Below are 13,989 nucleotides of genomic sequence, written 5' to 3' on the forward strand. Positions count from 1 at the left end.
TTAGAACTGCAGTGCAAGAAGTGGTTTGAGTTGAGTGCTGCTTGTTTTTCTTATACTTGATTTTGACTGGCATTCCATTAATGTATTTAAAAAAGTAATTTTATTTTTTCATGCCTCACAACCTTTTTGTTTCCATCTAGATATTAAGTAAGTTGTCATGAAGCCAATGCATTGAAATATTTTTATTCTTCTACACTTCATTTTGTCTTGATTGGACTCTCATAATGATGGTTTGGCACCCACGGCAGTGTATTTAGTTAGTTTTTTGTGGTTTTGAGCATAGCCCCCCCCCTTTCTAGTTGGCCACACCCCTTCTCATTGACCCCACCCATTCAGCTGTCTCCTGCAGCCCCCCTTTGATTTGAAGTCACCAGCCGCCACTGTTCATGGTAGGGGACCTATAGCTAGCTATGATGTAGAAGGGGGCTTTACCTATAGTTAATTGGACATGGAGTAGCTCAAGAAAGTCATAATGTTTAACCAGTCTTTAGGTGTACTTATCCTTAATGAAGATGTGCGGTTCATTAAGAGTACAGGAAAACTTTGTTGCATTAGCCAGAGTAAGTTTACCTAATGAAACAAAGCTGTATAAAAGAAAAGTTGAGGAAAGTCCCTGTAGTGTATTTTTTTTTTTTTTTTTTGCAGAAGGTATTGCTACCCAGAGCTGCAGTAAAGAAACAGCAAGAGTTCAACAGGAAGAAAATAGATACAATTCATGTTACAGGTTTCCAACAGACACAGGTACTGAGAGGCTAAGAGAGTAACTGACAGATATTAATCCAGCTATATGAGACTGGGTTGACAGTCTCTCTCTCTTTCCTGTTTACACACCATGTGGCACATTGGGCAACAAGCACCTTTCAGCTCTTGTTTCTGTAGCAGTTACTGGTTTTATGGGCTCAGGTTGCTAGCCCAAGGCCCACCTCTCCTCAGAGGGTGCACCATACTCATACACACACACACACACACACACACACACACACACACACACACACACACACACACACACACACACACACACACACACACACACACACACACACACACTCACACCTAGGGACAATTCAGAGTGTCTAAACCACCTACTGCATGTCTTTGGAATGTAGCAGGAAACTAGAGCACCTGGAGGAAACCCATGCAAATGCAGGGAGGACATGCAGACTCTGTACAGAAGGCACCCCAGTTGAGAACTGAACCAGTAAACCTCTTGCTATGAGGCAACAATGCTAACTGCTACACCACTGCACCACCCTACTGTGTTGATAGTACTTGTGTAAATTATTGTTAATCCATATCACTTTTTATTATTGAAAAAAAATTACTTTTCATATTGTTGCATAATAAATGAAACTGTTTTTTAAGACTGGAGTCTCTGCTGCCTTTAAAGTTTTAAAGATGCACATTAGTGGATTGTAGAGGAAATTTTGTCATACTTTCTGTGCCAAAGGCCTACAATTGCATAGAAGCCACCCTGTTCAATATACTTCCCCGGTGTGAGAGAGACAATCCTGCGTTGCAAGCTGGGAGTTTTTCCCCCATTGTCACATGCACTAGTGTTTTGGTTAATGCACCAGGACAACAAGTTAACTGTCACATGCACTAGTGTTTTGGTTAATGCACCAGGACAACAAGTATCAAAGAATTCTTGCACACCATTGTTGCTGCAGCCGAATGTAATTGTCACATGCACTAGTGTTTTGCGTAATGCACCAGGAGAACAAGTATCAAAGAATTCTTGCACACCATTGTTGCTGCAGCCGAATGTAAAGTGGTGGGCACTGACTTATTAGTTACACCAGGGACACATCCATTTTTCTAAAATAAATAACCAGGGAAGAGGGTGCAATGGTATAATTTGTTTTCTTTGAGTGGTACACCCACTGGGAGGGATAGAACTGAGCTGACCAGTCCAGTATAATTTCTGCCCACATGACCAAAGAATCAGTAAATGCATTCGTAGACATGCAAGAGACCAAGTACCAGGACTACAAAACAATTAGGTTTTACTTTTCTTTCTATTACACATTTCTTGTACATTTATGTTTAATTTTTGACATGGTCAACCTATTTCCTGTGTGCGACATTCATTTATGTAATTAAGCTATGATTTTTTTTCTGTTTAGAACTATAGAACTGCATTCTTGTTTTTCAGGCTGGATATTTTTGTGATGAAGGTATCATGGACATTCATTTTATGGGAGTGAAGCTAAGGAACTGATATTTAATCATAGGCTCTCATGTGATCCCACATATTATTTTACAATTAGATATATGTTTTTTGGGCTATTGGGTATACCTTGGCTTCATTTTTAACCATTTGAAATGTGATTGTCTGTGGAGGTACATTGGCCCCAGTTTTTGATATATCACCTAAGGTTACAGATTTCACAGTAACTCTGTGAGCATCTGCTTGTTTCAAAAAGGAGCTCCTTAATCAAATGCCTTTTTGAATATTTGAATTTATGTCATAGTCCCCTTCCCCTACCTGTAAGGACCATCTGTCTAGCCAGGTTTTACAATTGATGTTATACATACAACTTAAGCAGTTTTTTTCCTGTGCACACTAGATAAAACTTCTTGCACATCAATATCAGCCGCCTAGGGGGCCAGCATGTACAGCCTAAGTTTGTCTTCATTTATTTATTTATTTTAATGAATTTACTTGTTTTATTATGCTAACGCAATGCCAAGAAAAGTACATTAATTAAAATGAATAAATAAACGAATCATATATGAAGGAGAGTGCCTCCCACTTTTAAACCAAAAAAAGCTTCACTCCATCTTTCAGAAGAAATATATGCGAATATGCGATGTGCACCACTGATGTAAAGACGCTCTGTGGTGGAATTAAACTAGCACTTCAAGAGAGGGATTCATTCCGTGTGTATACATGTGGCTATTTCGTTTAAAAAGGTAAGTAAGTGTATTTGTGTGTTTGTTTGTGTAGTTTAAACCAGAAAGTATGTGTGTATGTATGTGTGTATGTATGTATGTGTATAGAATTTAAATTAGTCGTTCTGTTTGAATGAGAGGGAAAGTGCATGTGTTACTGTGTAAGAGAGATGTGTGTAGGAATGGAAGGTGTGTGTCTGTGTGTTGTATGTGTGGAATTTAAACTAGTTTAGTTTTTGTGTGAAAGAGAATGCATGTGTGTTTGTGTGTGTGTATGTGTGTTTATTGCTATGTGACAGAAAGCAGCTGCTTGTATGCCACATACCTCTCAACTGTCCAGATAAAATTTGTAGTTCTTTAATTTGCCACTTAAGATAATTTTATATATATATATATATATATATATATATATATATATATATATATATATATATATATAGTGTAAATAAGCAGCATGGTTGCATTTATTTTAAGTGTGTTTTTTATACAAGTTTACATTTTTCAAATACTGAAATTTTAATGTAGGGTTGATCTTAAGTAGTTTTATATTAGAAAGTCAACAAAAATGTGTTTTATTGATAACAGCAAGGCAGGTCACGATAACACTGTTTATGGTACAATGTTTAGAAAAGTACAAAAGTTAATTTATGGTGTCTTTTAAGCACTGTTTCTGACTTCATTTGAGCACAAGCTTTGGCTTATGAAAGGCCCATGTGTACTGATATATTGAATAAAAATACCCTGATAACTGAATGTTATAGTTTTTTTAACCTGCTTTATTGTAGGTTGAAAGTTTAAGTGAGTCTCCACCAAAAAGCCCCTTATTTATTTTGTTTGTTATCAATGTGGTCTTTTTCAGAAAGTGGTAAGGTTAGTAAAATACAATGTTACAACCCTTAGTAAATTTAAAGACAAAAAACTATCATTTATTTACAGTCCATATTTTGGGTCAAGGTGAATGGAGAACTAGGCATGCAAGGCAGATTAATGTTAAGCTTACTTATTCTCTTTCCAGTCGTGGTGTCAGTCTAATATTTTGCAGGCTTGTAGGAATCTTTAGCTATTCAGTTTGTTGGTGATGATACAGTACATTCTAGACTGTTTTCCTTAGGTGGAAGCTGAACTGCCACCATGCCTGTTCTCAGAAATCTGTTTCCATCAAAATGTGTCTAGTTCAATAGATTAAAAGCTAATGTTTGGTTTGGCACTAGGAAGTATGCAGCCAGCCCCTTGAACTTGTGAATTATGCGTTCCCAAAGTGAAGAGAGCATTTCTGATGTTGATGGAATGGGTGATGAGACGTATTGTTGGACAGAAGCAAGTGACCATGAACTTCTTAGTCATTTCCTATTGCAATATCACCAACTTACCAATTTTTTAATGTAATATAGGCAATTAATTTTTCAAGGGTAGCAGGCACTGAATTTGTAGATAAAAACATTGATATGTAAAGTTGTTTGCCAGTAGCATCCTCTTCATTAGTTACGCCTTTCTTTAATGTGGAATTCAGATGATTTTACTTCTTCTTAAGGTAAGTGCATAGATGGTAATGTATGTTAGATTTAGTGTAGGGTTAGAAGTAGAGTTTTATTAAGTGTATGTGTGTGGATTATTTAGTTTGTTTGGGTTTAGCTTTTTAAGGTAAGTGTGCGATAGTTATGGACCTTAGGGTTAGGGTGCAGGTTAAGTGCATACATGGTGGTATATGTTAGATTTAGTGTAGGGTTAGAAGTAGGGTTTTGGTTAGTGTATGTATGTGGTTTATTTAGTTTGTTTGTGTAGGTAGTATGTAGCGGGTGGTGGGATGGGACAAGTATGACATTTCAAGTTTTTGAATTTCACGGTTTAGGGCATTCTATGTATTTGCGGAATATCTGTCAGCATTTAGGTGTTCAGGTAAGTAAACATTCATGTTTTTAATATAAACTCAATTGTAATGACAGAAGTCATGAGTGGCCTTTTATTGTTGAAATTTTCTGAAATGGTAGTTATTGGTACATACATTTTGTTTCATTGCTTATTAAAAGAATGTTTAAAACTAGAAATTTAAAATATATTCTAACAAGTGGTGCTGTATTATATAAGGAATGTAATTAGGAAAGTGAATAAAAGAATAAATACATGTATGCATGGTCCTAAAAAATATGTGCAAGGAGTCTCTTTTGAAAAAAACTTAATTCTCCACCAACCCGATCCATTTCTATGAATGTGGGTTTTCATGCTGTTTCAATGAATGTGGGTTTTCATGTTGTTTCAATGAATGTGGGTTTTGCTGTTTCAATGAATGTGAGTTTTGCCGTTTCAATGAATGTGAGTTCTGCCATTTCAATGAATGTGAGTTTCAAGGGCAGAGAAGTTTACTGCTCATGCTAAGTCTGTTTTCATTGTGAGACTGTATTGTTTGTTTAGCAAATGGCTATCTATGTTTGTGCTATTTTATTTCAATATCTGTAATCATTGTAGAAGCAAATAATAGAACAGTATGCATGGTAGCTGGTGAGGTAACCAAATAAAGGAACATTGGAATGGCTGAGGAGGGTGCTGCTGCTGGGAATTGCTGCAGGAGGGGCTGCTCTGGAGTGACGGTCTATTACCCTTCCTAGGGCCCTATTTGACCATGATCTGGCTCTGGTATTTCACGTAGAAAATACATATGCAAAGGTAGCTGCAGTTTAACTACATTACAAGGTATCTTTCTTCCTATGGATTTAAATAATTTAAGGAAATGACTGGAATGGCTTTCTTGGGGAATGACCCAGTGGGTGTGGCTCAAATAGGGGTATTTCATGAGTGTGGTGTAGGTGGGGCTTAAGGGGCGCCAAGCACCTTCATTTCGGCTAAGGCCAGCCCTGATCAATATGCCTCATGAACTTGCTTTGTAAAGATTAAAATAATGGCGGGATGGCGCTGATGTATATAGCTTTCAATTCAATGACTTCCTAATAGAGTTACCTGAAATTGTTTTGAGAATAAATACATCTTATTATAGGGGGTGATTGTTTTAACAGCTGCAGGATTCAGTCATGACTGCAGCCTTCCCTCTGCTAAACTTTGACCTGTTCATGGATTTTTTTTGTAGTTGAACAACACATCGATAATACCACTAAGAATTTGCTTCCAGAAGGTGCTGATATATGGATGACTACTGGATGATCTGGCTGGGAAATATTCAGATCTGGTAAGAGTTTTGAATACATTAATCAGAATAATTTTGCTATTAGTTTCATGCTCAAGACTGAATTGTTTCCATTGTTTTTTAGATGTTTCTGTAACCAAGACTTTGGATGGGATGTTACAGGCAACATTACTTCATAAGCCATTTTCAAAACATTCATTTTTGTTGGCTGTGAGAGGGTGAGGTTAGCATAATGGTTAAGATACCTCACAGATACAAGGGTGCAGGGTTTGATTCTGATCTCTGCTATTGCCTAGGCTTGTAATAGTCTGTAAGTTAAATCTATATGTTGTAAACAACAAAACCCCACTGTATCAGTAGAGATAAAGGTAAAAACTTTAATATAAAAAATGTGAATTGTTTATGGGGGGGGGCACTTTTTGTGTTTATTATTTTGGTTGCAATATGCTTTCGTACCACTAGATGCCAATATTTATTAGCCAATCCCTTCTACATATGCTGAGCGGATGCATTTGAAAGCCTAGTTATTGCCTAATGTAATAATACCTTTCATATTTTTGTGGCATAGAATATGAGGAGTGAAATCAGTTTCATTCAGGAATTCAGTATGTTTATTTGGCAATTGAAATAAGATTTTTTTCACTTTGTTTCTTTTTGAATTGCCACATGGTTGTGCTTGACGTGGTCAAAAGACCATATTAATTTATTTAAGAATGCTAGCCATTTTATTCCAATGTTAAGAACAGACATCGCTGTAAGGATTAAAGCATTATTTGCATCAAACGGAATTACATTTTTTTAGCAGAATGTAACAGTGCTGGAATGTTGTTTTTTAATCACATTTCTACCAATGTGCCCTGCTCTTACCCTTCCTAACTTCCACCGCACCTCACCCCCACCCCTTCTAGATTTCCTCACTAATCTTAATCTAACATGTGCTACACTCTCCTTACCCCTCCTTACTATTTTCCCACTATAACATCTCCTTATTTGTCTTTTTAGTGTAGACAATAGCATACCTTGAGCTACAAAATGTTTTGTTATCCTATGTACCCACTGAAACGTATGTCATGCCATTTAGCACAACAAGTTTTTATTTTTCATTATCTCTATGTCTTATATAATGTAATATTTTTGTGAGCTTTTATATTTTTTCAACATCTCTATGTCTTACGTAATGTAATATTTTTGTGAGCTTTTATACTTTTTAACTTTTGTAAGATTGTTTCTGGAGCTTTTCTCCCCGGGCCTCCATTAAAAAAGGGCTCTTTTAGGCCCAATGGACTTTCCCAGTTAACAAACTGCATATAAATAAATAAATAAAAAAATATATTTCATTTTGGCAATGTGACATGTAAGATACCTATATGTTAGGTGCAGGCGTTGTCAGACCCTGCAACATCTCACCCTGGATAGTTGGTTGATACAGTATGTTCTGATAACATGAATGGTCAGTTTAAATTAATTGACCATATTGATTTTATCTCTAAAAAGTTTCTGAAATTTTGAACACTTTTACAAATCCACACTTTAATACAGAATATTAATGTTATGGCCTGCTGATGATCGTCATCTTATAGTCCTGTGTTTGGCTCCCTTGGTCTCCATTAGTCCCTCTGAAAATGGGCATCAACCCATCTGAACAACCCAGGTAGCAAAATATATAAATAAAGTAACGTATCCTTTAATACTTATGTGTTACTCAAGACCTCAGTAGGACTAACATTGGAATATGAATGTCATATCTTCTCAGCTTAAAAAAAATAAATAAATAATAAAACCTATGAAAACTATTTGGGGAAGTTTTATGCAGGGTATGAATGGAAATATTTTTTGGTGTTTGTAAGTTTTAGGTGACTTTCATAATGTGGTGCGCGGAACTTTATCTGCTCCTTATACCACTAGTTTCAGAATAAAACAAATATTGGCATAAAAAGTATTTCAAAGCTGGCAAAGCATTAAGCACTTTTAGAGAGCAAACAGAAACAAAATGCTTATCTGAAGAACTAAGGGCTTATTGGCTGTTAGACACTTTGTTCTGCTACACTTTCTGTTTATAAATGTGACAGAGTAAAGTTCTAACATCTTTAAAAACTGTTTGATCTTTTGCCTTTGTTGTTTGCTGGCCATCACTGTCTGCTGTCAATCCCTACAGTGAGAGCTGATCTTTAGGTGTGTTCAACAAACCTTTATTAAGCATCCTAAGTCCTGTTAGGATTGGGTCTTTCTCTTGGATATGCTTAAAAAGTTTTTCTTGGTCTCCAGTTTCAGAGCACAACCATGGTGCCCCATACATTACAGTTTAGTTATACTGTTTTGCTGATGTCACAAAACTTGCTCTTCTGTTTTAATGATGTCACAGAACTTGTTATATTCTTTGGTGATGTCAGAAAACTTTTTATGCTGCTTTGCTGATGTCAAAAAGTCTTGTTATGCTGTTTTGGTGATGTCACAAAACTTCATATAGTTATCATTTATTGACTAGATCAGTCCCACTAGGCTAGTAGCTTCTTTTTAGGGGAGACCTGAGGTGGTGTTTACACTACTGGGAGAAATTTGGCCAGGGTATCAGGGAACCTCTCCTACTCTTTTCAATAGGTGCCATGTGATCTTTTACAACCATCTAAGCTGCCACCAGTGCAAGCAGATTTGGCCCTCAATTCTGGATAAATAAATAAATGAAAAAAAAAAAAGGATGGCATACTCAAGAGTGCAGTACCTGCTTATGCTACACTGCAGTGTTAGCAATTATTCGACCTTGTGTAGGAATAGAACCCCCAGCGTCTGCACCAAAGGCAAGTGTGCTACCTGTTGCACCACTGACATTGTGCTTATATTGCTTTGTGGGTGTCATAAAATGTGTTACGTTGCTTTGCAGATGTCATAAAAGTTGCTATATTGCTTTACTGATGTCACAAAACTTGGTATGCTGCTTAAACGATGTCCCCAAACTTATGCTGCTTTGCTGATGTCACAAAACATATTATATTGCTTTGAAGATGTCATAAAATTGGTTATGTTGCTTTGGTGATAAAGGCAAATTGCCATAACAGCATCTGACTCTGCAGTCTTTTCCCCTACTGCTTGTGAATCACCAGACTGCTCCTTGGTTAATCATCCTATTTGTTCTTGGTGAATGGCCATCCAAGAGGAGCCATATTTATACAGCCACAAGAGGTTTCAAAGATTTTCCTTCTTTTTTTCCATGGGTCTGACTCCACACATCTGACTTGTTGCTGGGTAGAGACATACAATGAATTGTCCTCCCCTATCTTCCACAAGGGGCATTTCTTCCATACCTGTTTATCTGATGAATTTTTAACACAATAAAGGAACAAAAGTGCTAATAAGAATGGTTCATCTCAGTGTGTTTTCTTCCATATTGCAATTTATTTTTATTTTTTATTTTTCATATGCTATAAATAAATGCAATCTGAGGGTCGTGCTACTTAATGCTAGAAGTCTAAATCTCAAGATGCACTAGCTCGAAGCATTCCTCAAAATGGAAAACATCAACATTTGTGCTGTAACAGAGACCTGGGCTAAAGCAGCAGAAAGCATCCCTATACTACCAGGCTATAACTCATTCCACACCTTTCGGGCCCGAAACATGGACCAAAGCTCCAAAGCTGGTGGTGTCTCCATATCCATAAAGGATATGCCCAGCTCCAGACTAGTAGCCCAGCATAATACATCTGAGATACTTCAGGTACAACTAACACTGGATAAGACTGCGATCCAGGTCATAGCCTACTATAGGTCCCCAATCATGTCCCTAGACTCTCACTCCACATTCCTAATCACCCTGGAATCTATCAAGGTCCAACCCGACACTCTCATACAAGGAGAATTCAACTTCCCCTCCATCAACTAGGAAAACTACTTAACCACTAATGTACTAGCCCAACGCTTCCTGGAATTCATCAGTTCCAATGCCCTGGACCGGCTCATTCTTACCCCCAATAGAGGAAGCGCTATCCTTGACCTGGTTATTGCTAAAATGGGCAACCATTGCTCTACACCAATAGTCAATTCCTCCCTGGTTAGATCCGACCACAAACTAATCACCATGGAAATTGACATCTCACCCACACCCCCCTCAAAGGTATCCACCATGAAAAACTTCTCCAAAGCTGACTTTGGACTCCTAAAAACAGAGGTGGCTAACTTCACACGAATAGATGCATGACTGCCGAATCATACACCAATGCACTGTACGAACACGTGCATAAATGCATGGAACTAGCCATACCCAACAGAACCAAGACAGTCTCCTCCAAAGTAAGGAAGCCAGTCTGGTGGTCCCCTGCCATTAATAAACTCTACAACAGAAGGAAGAAACTGTTGCAGAAAAAGGTGAAGTCCCAAGACTTGAAAAATTCCCTTATTAGCCTCAAGAAAAAGTTGAGATCCCTTATCAAAACTTCCAAAGCCAGCTATGAAGGCAGAATTGTGGTAGACAGTAAAAACAACCACAAAGCCTTCTTTAGTTATATCAAGAATCTCCACGGCAATACCCAGATTTGCTCTGAGTTACTGCACAATGGTACCTCCTATACTGAGACAACAGATATTGCCAACATACTGGCTGATAGATTCAGTGCCAACTTTACCCCTCTCTTCCCCCCTAAAGGACCAATCTCAATAGCGGAAGAATGCCAGGCACCCTGCATTACTGCAGCACAGGTTAAAGCTGCATTGTCTAAGGCCAAGAATACAGCTTCCATGGGACCTGGCAATATCCCTGGCTGTGTTCTACATGAATTACAAAGTAAACTGGCACCACATCTGTGTGCTCTGTTCACTCACAACCTCACCTCAGGATTTGTCCCTACCAAATGGCACACTGCTACAGTCATCCCTCTCCATAAAGGAGGGGCGACTACAGACCCTGGAAATTATCGCCCCATTAGCCTGATGAGTCTGATATGTAAGGCTATGGAGCACATCATCATGGACCTAATTAACAAGGATATAGGGAATCTCCAAACTCTAGATCCCACGCAGTTTGGTTTTGTGAAAGGTAGATCATGCCTGCTCAACTTGGTTGACTTCTTTGAGTCAGTCACCAGAGCGGTAGATGAAGGTAAGGCAGTTCATACAACCTATCTTGATCTGGTCAAGGCCTTTGATATCATTCCTCACTCAGGAATTATTGATAAACTCACCAAACTAGGTATCAACCCCTATATTGTTAGGTGGGTTGCAAACTGGCTCACAGATAGAACACACAGTATGAAAGTAGTAGACTCCAAGTCAGACTGCCGACCAGTCATGAGTGGAGTCCCACAGGGATCTGTCCTGGGTCCTCTCCTGTTTGGCATCTACTTCTCAGAAGTCCAGACCAACATGGAGGGGCTCTGGCTGACCAAATTCACAGATGACTGCAAGCTGGGAGCTATTATTAACTCCTCAAGTGATGCAGACATTGTACAGAAAGGCCTCAATGACACCAATGACTGGTGTTGAAACCATGGCCTTAAGCTTAATGCCAAAAAAATGCATCATCATCCCCTCTGTCTAAAACTCATTTCCCACTAATTACCACATCGATGGGAGCCAACTGAACACTGAAGGCATTATAAGAGATCTGGGGACACAGATTGACAGCAACCTCTCGTTCGACCACCACATTGCCACTGTGGTCTGAAAGCCCTTCTATGTGGCACATCACATTAGCAAGGGTTTTGCATCCAGGAAGAAAGAGGTCATCATTTCTCTCGACTCTTCCCTCATTAGACCAATCAGAGAGTATAATGCCCCATTTGGCATGTACCTCACTAGACACCTGCAACAGCTGGATATGCCACAAAAGTACCTTGCAAAGAGGATCCTAGGTCTTAAACACATGTCCTACATGGACAGACTCAAAAAAACTCCAGCTATTCTCTGTCTCATATCGTCTAATAAGAGGTGATCTCTGCTTGACTTACAAAGCCATGTCTGGCCCAGCTCTGTTAGACATGCTACAGCTAAAGAAATCCCAATCCCTCCACACCACACACTCCAGAAACCTCAGCCTCATTACCACAATCAACAGAACATGCTGGAGGGGCAGGTTCATAACCCAGAGACTGCCCATACTCTAGAATAGACTTCCCATACATGTCAAGCAGAGCACCTCACTAGCCCTCTTCAAGAGAAATCTTGATGAGTGGATGGGAAATAGAAAGTTCACCCCGGGGATCACTCCAGTGGGTCTACTTCATAGAGGCACTGGGAACTAACGACGGGTGGCACAGTGCCAGGGCACTTTTATGGGCTAGGCTTGTAAAGACCCCAGGGCCTTTAGGCTAGTACAAACCTATGAACCTATGAACTAGTTTGAAGTTTTTTCATATATTCCTTCCAATCAGCTGGTTTCCTCTTCTCTCCAGTAGAGAGACTACACTCACCCAATCATGTGTCTCCATGTGCATACAAACATCTCCCATCCTCCAGCACAAGCAAGCATGCCCTGCCTCTTCACTCCACCATTCTCTATCCATTTCTGCCTGACTCTTAGTGGCAGTTTCGATGTTATGAGGTAGTGTCATCTATGCCAGGAAGAGTAGGGCAGTACATGTGTACATATGCCAGCAAAGCTAGCTTGAGTTTTGCAAAGAATTTTATTTTATTTGACTATCACACTGATTTGTGCAGATGTTTGTGTTAAAAATATATTTGTAAAGGTACTTGTGTTAAAAATGCATCAATAGTAGGTCCTGCTGGAGAGAAAGAATGTATGCATGTATATTAGGTTGCATTGTTGTAATTAATCAAATGTGTATATTTATCAGAGAACCCTGTAAGGGTGGAAAGTTTGAAATTGTATTTTAACTTTCAGATGCTGCCATAGATCTTAGCAAAGCTGTGTGTGTGTATTGTACCAGAGTCAGGTGACCAAAGATTATGTCATTGTATAACCAGCATCTGGTTTCTTTGGAACTCTCACAGCAGCACTTTGGAAACTGACAGAAAAGATTTCTGTCAAGATATATATTTCACACATCCACACCGACAAAGACAGACATCACTTTTATTTATTCATTTAACATTTGTTTACCAGGACTTGAAACGAGCCAATTTTCAGCAGAGGCCCATGGAGAAATTCTCCAGATGCATGACTTTGTAACATGAGAGGAAACCAGGCCACCCAGGGGAAACCCACATGAACACAGGGAGGACATTCAGACTCCACACAGAAGGCTCCCCAGCCAAGAATCAAACTGAAGAACCTCTTGCTGTGAGGTGACAACACAAACTGCTACACCACAGTGCTGTTATCTGGATTTTCCTTTGGTAAGACACTCAGCACACATCAGCTTGCCTTGCTTTAGTAAGTAGTCAGGGAATAGTAATTCTTTAGTCAGTCAGGGATATTTAGTGATAATAGTTTAATATTGTTTTCTGCATCAGTAAGAAAGTATCCAACTGTATTATTTTTTTATATCTCTGTGGTTAAAACTCTGTTGTTTATTGTTTTCAGTATTCTCCTGTTTTCTGTTTTATTATTTATCATTAAATATTTTAATTCCTTTCATTGTGGCTGGTCCTTTAAAGAATACTTTTAACATCTTGAGAGTACCTATGCTTGTTTTAGTGACACTGTGGTCACTCCTGAAAGTCTTGCTGCTTTGGTCACACCCTACCATTTGTATTAATATTAATTTTACACAGTATAATTGGGTACCTCTTGTAAGCACCTTATGGTGGCTGACTGGTGGCAGCATAATTACCTCAGAGTCTGGGCAGAAAGAGGCACAGCTAGTAAATTGGTGTCAGCTTTTCTCAGGTATGTATGTGTGTATATGAAACTCAAATATCCAAGTGTGTATATCAGCTACTGGGAATCAGGACACAGAGCTCCAAAGTGGTCAGTGTGGAGTTTTGTGTGGGTCTGGAGGGAGAAAGACAGTTCAGCCCCAGGTCTGGAGTATGCTCCCTGTATGCTGTTAAGGGAAATTGTGCTTGGTGCAGGG

The sequence above is a fragment of the Protopterus annectens genome, chromosome 3.part0 (assembly GCF_019279795.1).
Source record: "Protopterus annectens isolate FY-2018-M chromosome 3.part0, PAN1.0, whole genome shotgun sequence".
NCBI classification, from domain to species: Eukaryota; Metazoa; Chordata; order Ceratodontiformes; family Protopteridae; genus Protopterus; species Protopterus annectens.